Genomic DNA, 7386 nt, shown 5'->3' on the forward strand with positions numbered 1-7386 from the left:
CCTTTGCACTACATAATTTCCCAAGTCTCCCTGAGCACAAGGCCAGGAGTAAACTCTGAGCACTGACAAAATAAAAATCAATATAAAAAGCTAATTTTAAAGAAATTTTTAATTTCCTGTCACACTAATCAATAAAATAATTAAAGTTATAAATTTCTCATCTCAGGAAATAAAAGAAATTATATCACTACACACTGGCATTCATCAAAGGAATTATAATGAGCACTTCTGAAAATTAGGTACATAAAATTAGCAACTTGTTGTGATATTAAATGATTATCTAAAGTATTTTTAAAAACATATTAAAAATTAAATAATATAAAATTAATGGTTCAAGACTTGAAATTAAATTTAAGATTCAACAACAAAGCTTCTATATCCCATGAAAAAATAAATTTCATTTAGCAATCAACTATTAAAAGCTATAAACTATGAAAGAGTAATATTTTATGATTAATTGTTGTGAATACAAAGATGTAAGATTCCTATAGCATGAATTTTTTGTGTGTTTATTTGGGGGCCACATCCAGCTTTGCCCAAATTTATTCCTAATGGTGCTCAGGTGACTAGATGTGCCAGGTATAGAAACCTGGTCAACTGTATGTAAGTCAAGAGCCATACCCCTCCCTGTACTTCCTGTTCTATCTCTGCAGCCCTAAGTATATGATCATCCCAAAGTTTCAGAAAAATAGCTTATGAAAAAAAAGACTACACAATCAGTTGATTTAAATACGTAAATAGTTCTATTCCAGTTGCAGATTATCCATAAAAAAGCCATCTGCTCACTTCATACTCAGTACTGAAATATTGAAAGCTTTTTCACTTCTCAAAGATAGCTTAAAAATTTCTCAAAAAATGTCTGCTGTTGGCCTCTTCTATTTATTATTTTTTCTGGAAGTACTAGCTAGTAAAGTCATGCATGAAAAAGCAGTAATGGGCATTCTGAAAAAGAATAAATTAAACTTCAGTCATTCATAGAAAACATGATTGTATATAAAATGAAGAAGAGGGGCAGGAATGGTAGCACAGTGGTGGGGCGTTTGCTTTGCATGCAGCTGACCCAGGACGGACCTTGGTTTGGTCCCCAACAACCCACGCCAGGAGCTATTACTGAGCTCATAGCCAGAAGTAGCCCCTGAACATCACCAGGTGTGCCCCTAAAAAAAATAAGAGAAAAGAAAGAAAAAAGAAAGAGAAAATGGAGAACTTACAAAAATTACAAGGAAAGATATAATATTTAATACAATTTAAAAACAGTTAACATTTAAATATTTCTGTATTCTAATAATTAATGATTGGAAAAGCAAGATTAAAACACCAATAAGATGTTCTAACAATCAAGTAGGGTTGAGCTGAGACAATAATACAATGGGTAAGGCACTTGTTTTACATGTGGAACACTCAGATTCCATACCGAGCACCAAATATGGTCCCCTGAGTATCACCAGTAATCCATGAGCAAAGAACTAATATATTATGAATACTGCTGGATAGAAACTAAACAAAAATTTTGGTTCTCCTCCAAATATTGGAAATTAAAATAAGAATAACTTCATTTATTATTTGTTTTGGTTTTGGGGTCACACCTGGTGATGCTCAGCGGCTACTCCTGACTATGCACTTAGAAATCAGTCCTGGCTTGGAGGTACCATATGTGACACTGGGGGATCGAACTGAGGTCCATCTTGGGTCAGCCACATGCAAGGCAAATGCTCGACCCCTGCACCATTGCTTTTGCCCCCAACTCTGTAACTTTAAATTTGCAAAACTTTACTGAGAAAAGTTAAATAAAATTTAAGTTAATAGGTTTCTGAGACTGAAGATTTTTATATGGCATTTTAATCAAATTTATTAGTAAATTTAAGCTAATTAAACAATTATTGGGAGGCTAGAAATTGAGAGAAATTCTAAAATTATTTGATAATATATAGAAAATATTTCAAACTATTTTGAAGATTAATCAAGATTACAAAAACAATAAAAACTTACAAGAAAACTAGTCATCAAGAAACTATACAATTTACCTCAAGATTATAGATAGAAAGAAAGTAATATATTTTAAGAAGAGGTGATATGTATAGGTAATGATCTAATTTTTACAAAATTAAAGATGCTAAAACAACTTTTTTTAACCATGGTGTTCTGGTTTCTCCAACTAAAGCAATTAAATATACATATGTATAATAATCCATATGCATAAACTATCATTTTACCTTTACCCGATGCCATATAAAATGTTAATTTGGAGTTAGTCGTAGACCTACACATTAAGAGTAATATGAATATCTTAAAATATAATAGGAGCTATATCACAGTTGCATAGGATAGATAAACTTTATAGAAGTGACATTAGCTATATGTAGAAAGAAAGAAAGAAAGAAAGAGAGAAAGAGAAAAAGAGAGAGAAAGAAAGAGAGATAAAGAAAGAAAGAAAGAAAGAAAGAAAGAAAGAAGAAAGAAGGAAGGAAGAAAGAGAATGAAAGAAAGAAAGAAAGAAAGAAAGAAAGAAGAAAGAAAGAAAGAAAGAAAGAGAGAAAGAGAGAAAGAGAAAGAAAGAAAGGAGAAAGAAGGAAGGAAAGAAGGAAGGAAGAAAGAAAGAGAAAGAAGGAAGGAAGGAAGAAAGAAAGGAAGGAAGGAAGAAAGGAAAAAAGAAAGAAAAGAAGAAGGAAGGAAGAAAGAACGAAAGAAAGAAAGAAAGAGAAAGAAAGAAAGAAAGGAAGGAAGGAAGGAAGGAAGAAAGAAAGAAAGAAAGAAAGAAAGAAAGAAAGAAAGAAAGAAAGAAAGAAAGAAAGAAAGAAAGAAAGAAAGAAAGAAAGAAAGAAAGAAAGAAAGAAAGAAAAGAAAGGAAGAAGGAAGAAAGCAAGAAAGAAAGAAAGAAAGAAGGAAGGAAGGAAGGAAGGAGGGAAGGAAAGAAGAAAAGAAGAAAGAGAAAGAAGGAAGAAAGGAAGAAAGAAAGAAAGAAAGGAAGAAAGAAAAAAAGAAAGAAAAGAAGAAGGAAGGAAGGAAGAAAAAGAAAGAATGAAAGAAAGAAAGAAAAAGAAAGAAAGAAACAAGAAAGAAAAGAAAGAAAGAAGGAAGGAAGGAAGGAAGAAAGAAAGAAAGAAAAAGAAAGAAAGAAAGAAAGAAAGGAAGGAAGGAAGGAAGGAAGGAAGGAAGGGAGGAAGAAAGGAAGAAAGAAAAGAAGAAGGAAGGAAGGAAGGAAGAAAAAGAAAGAACGAAAGAAAAAGAAAGAAGAAAGAAAGAAAGAAAGAGAGAAAGAGAGAAAGAGAAAGAAAGGAGAAAGAAGGAAGGAAAGAAGGAAGGAAGAAAGGAAGAAAGAAAGAGAAAGAAGGAAGGAAGGAAGGAAGGAAGAAAGAAAGAAAGGAAGGAAGGAAGGAAGGAAGGAAGGAAGGAAAAAAGAAAGAAAAGAAGGAAGGAAGGAAGAACGAAAGAAAGAAAGAGAAAGAAAGAAAGAAAGAAAGGAAGGAAGAAAGGAAGAAAGAAAAGAAGGAAGGAAGGAAGGAAGAAAAAGAAAGAACGAAAGAAAGAGAAAGAAAAGAAGGAAGGAAGAAAGAAAAAGAAAGAACGAAAGAAAGAAAGAAACAAGAAAGAAAAGAAAGAAGGAAGGAATGAAGAAAGAAAGAAAGAAAGAAAGAAAGAAAGAAAGAAAGAAAGAAAGAAAGAAAGAAAGAAAGGAAGGAAGGAAGGAAGGAAGAAAGAAAGAAAAGAAGTAAGGAAGGAAGGAAGGAAGAAAAAGAAAGAACGAAAGAAAAAGAAAGAAGAAAGAAAGAAAGAAAGAGAGAAAGAGAAAGAAAGAAAGGAGATAGAAGGAAGGAAGGAAAGAAGGAAGGAAGAAAGGACGAGAGAAAAGAAGAAGGAAGGAAGGAAGGAAGGAAGAAAAAAAGAACGAAAGAAAAAGAAAGAAGAAAGAAAGAAAGAAAGAGAGAAAGAGAAAGAAAGAAAGGAGATAGAAGGAAGGAAAGAAGGAAGGAAGGAAGAAAGAAAGAAAGAAAGAAAGAAAGAAAGAAAGAAAGAAAGAAAGAAAGAAAGAAAGAAAGAAAGAAAGAAAGAAAGAAAGAAGGAAAGAAGGAAGAAGAAGAAAAGAAAGAAAGAAAGAAAGAAAGAAAGAAAGAAAGAAAGAAAGAAAGAAAGAAAGAAAGAAAGAAAGAAAGAAAGAAAGGAAGGCAGGAAGGAAGAAAGGAAAAAAGGAAGAAAAGAAGAAGGAAGGAAGAACGAAAGAAAGAAAGAAAGAGAAAGAAAGAAGAAAGAAAGAAAGAAAGAAAGAAAGAAAGAAAGAAAGAAAGAAGAAAGAAAGAAGAAAGAAAGAAAGAAAGAAAGAATGAAGGAAGGAAGGAAGAAAGAGAAAGAAGGAAGGAAGGAAGGAAGGAAGGAAGGAAGAAAGAAAGAAAGAAAGAAAGAAAGAAAGAAAGAAAGGAAAAAAGAAAGAAAAGGAGGAAGGAAGAAGAAAGAAAAAGAAAGAACGAAAGAAAGAAAAAGAAAGAAAGAAACAAGAAAGAAAAGAAAGAAGGAAGGAAGGAAGAAAGAAAGAAAGAAAAGAAAGAAAAGAGAAAGAAAGAGAAGAAGAAAGAAAGAATAGAAGAAAGAAAAGAAAGAAAGAAAAGGAAGGAAGGAAGAAAGGAAGAAAGGAAGAAAGAAGGAAGGAAGGAAGGAAGGAAGGAAGGAAGGAAGAAAAAGAAAGAACGAAAGAGAAAGAAAGAAGAAAGAAAGAAAGAAAGAAAGAAAAAGAAAGAAAGAAAGAAAGAAAGAAAGAAAGAAAGAAAGAAAGAAAGAAAGAAAGAAAGAATGAAAGAAAGAAAAAAGTGATAACCACCAAATTAAAAATATTTTTCCCCTAAAATACATTTAAAAATTGATAAAATACTGCAGAGCAGATGACTGAAGAAATTTATGTCTAGAGTACATAAAGAATTTTAATAACTTGTCAAAAATATTCTGTCCTAACAAAAAAGAAAAATTATTTGGTCAAACACTATGCCTCCAAATATATACAGACAGCTGGTAAACACATTTAAAAATCATCAATATCATTATTAAATAGAGAAATACAAATTTCTTTCTAAAGAATTTTTCTAAATTGTACATGCTCTAAATTGACAACAATGAGAAACACACAATTTCTAAAGTGTATAAAATTAAAACATAAGTGGACGCCAAGTATTGACAGATATGCAAAGCCATGATAACTCTTGTATAATGAGAGTATTGCATATTTTAATATTTTGGAAAGCTTTAAGTAGCTTTGAAGAAAAATGCATTCTGAAACAACTATTTCACTTGTAGTTAAACCTAAGAGAATGGAAATTTTTCATCAAAAATGTGTACATAGTAAAATATTGTGTAAATTGGGGGCTGAAGTTGTTATGATTGTTAACTGTTATGAGGAACTCAATATGATTTAAAGAAAACAAAGCATCACTAGGGGAAAGATAGAAAAAACAATAGATATAAAATATTTTTCTTTTTTTTTTTTTAGTAAGGGGGGCTTCCGGTGGAGACCAGAAGGCCTGCTGGACAAATTCTAAAAGAGCTGTAACACTATATTTTTCTATTTTTGAGTAAGAATCTATCTAACTGTGATTATTTAGATTTGTCTAATATTGATAAAGTAAAATTTATTTATATATTTATTTTTACTTCAAGATAAAATTTCAAGCAAACTATATATTGTGAGATTTTTATCCTGCTTTTGATGTAGATCCACATAAGGGTTCTTCTACAAAACCAACTTTTTTTCCAAATCCAAAACATATTTCCAGTTTGTAAATATTAAAAAGTTCCCCAGACATTGTGAGTAGAGAATATAATTTTCATGTAAATGTTATAATTAAGTTCGCTATTTTTAAAATAAAATTTTCATATACCATTTGTCTAAAATGCCTTCTTTTTTCATTTTGTATCTTTTTTCAAATTTATTTTTATTTTTGAGCTTGACCATTTTAGAGGAAAATCACATAAATTCACAAGAAGGTAATAGGAGAGTGGTTCTTTATGATTTTTGTAGAGCTGACGCAGAAGGTTTGAAGTATATAACCTCTTCTTTTACATGAGAAAATTAAGGACTGATTATTTTTGTTAGAAATACTGTAGTAAAAACTCTGTTAATCAAATCGCTTAACATAATTATTAATTAATATTCATGTCAATTTAAACAAGTTATTGTCCTTCTAGGGCTACACATTTGTGGAAAAGCTTGGAGAAGAATATACGGCATTAGAATTTGATCCTGATGTTAAAATGTGCTAGAAGAAAATGAGGGCGCCATAATAAAGTATGAAATTACTCTGGTAGTTGATGTGATGAGAATCACACACAAAAATAGTTTTCATAATGAACTGAATAAGGAAGCTGAAACTATGAAGGCTGAAAGTTTTTGAAGAATGAGGACATTTGTGCTTAAAAAAATCCAATTTAAGAGCATTTTAAAGAATATAAGGGAAAAGAGCAAAAAAGTTGAACAGAACCTTAGAGAAAAGAAATGTCAATGATAAGCATAAAAGTGGTTTTTCGAAACAGTTTGAATAGCTTAGGCAAAGCAATTTTCAACTGCTGTAATTTGCAAGCAGAAAGTTTTGAAGGATGTCAACTCCAGCTTACTTTTGGTGAGTAAATAATTCACTTTAAAATATCGTCAACTTGGGGATGGAGTGATAGCAAAGCAATAGGGCATTTGCTTTTCAAGTAGCTGACCCAGGACAGACTTCGGTTAGATCCCCAGGGCCCCATATGGTCCCCCAAGCAAGGAGCTATTTCTGAGTGAGTAGCTAGGAGTAACCCCAGAGCATCACTGAGTGTGGCCCCCATACCAACATATATATGTACACATATACATATACATATATAGCTAGGTAATTTATATTGGAAACATATGTCTTAGAAAAGAAATATGTGTATATTCATAAAGAGCAGAAACAATCATGACAAAGCTAAAATGAAAGAACTGAAGCTCCAAAATAATGTCTCACAACTTGGATAGAATTTTTATTTAAAAAAAATAGAAATTTATTTAAATGAGTTTTGATAAGTAAATGCAATTGATTTATAACTAGTATTTTAATCAGTGTGGTTATTGTATTTTATTTAATGGAAATTTTTCATTATTTGAGATTTAAAATCAAATACTCATTTCTTGTTTTAAAAATATTCAGTAATATAGACTAAATAAATTGAGGAGTAGGAAACAAGTTTTAGGTATATTACACTTAAATTTTTGTTTCCTGAAAGCACAAAAATCCCAAATAATGTGTCAAGAATTGACTATGTATTTGTCAAAAGGATAAAAATAAAACAACAAGGAACTCTAAAAGTTATTCATCACATTTGAGACTATTATTTTGAAACTCAAATCCTCATCTTTTGTCAGTTCAGACCATTGCAATTTTTATTTTG

General features: G+C 30.9%; 1 non-coding gene across 1 annotated transcript; it reads right to left on the reverse strand.

Moving 5' to 3' along the window:
- Positions 1-5476: 5476 nt before the first annotated feature.
- On the reverse strand, positions 5477-5538 carry LOC126007670 (U7 small nuclear RNA). The gene has a single exon (XR_007495171.1). It is a non-coding gene; the product is annotated as a U7 small nuclear RNA (small nuclear RNA).
- Between the last annotated feature and the right edge of the window lie 1848 nt (positions 5539-7386).

The sequence above is a fragment of the Suncus etruscus genome, chromosome 4, assembly GCF_024139225.1.
Source record: "Suncus etruscus isolate mSunEtr1 chromosome 4, mSunEtr1.pri.cur, whole genome shotgun sequence".
Lineage (NCBI taxonomy): Eukaryota > Metazoa > Chordata > Mammalia > Eulipotyphla > Soricidae > Suncus > Suncus etruscus.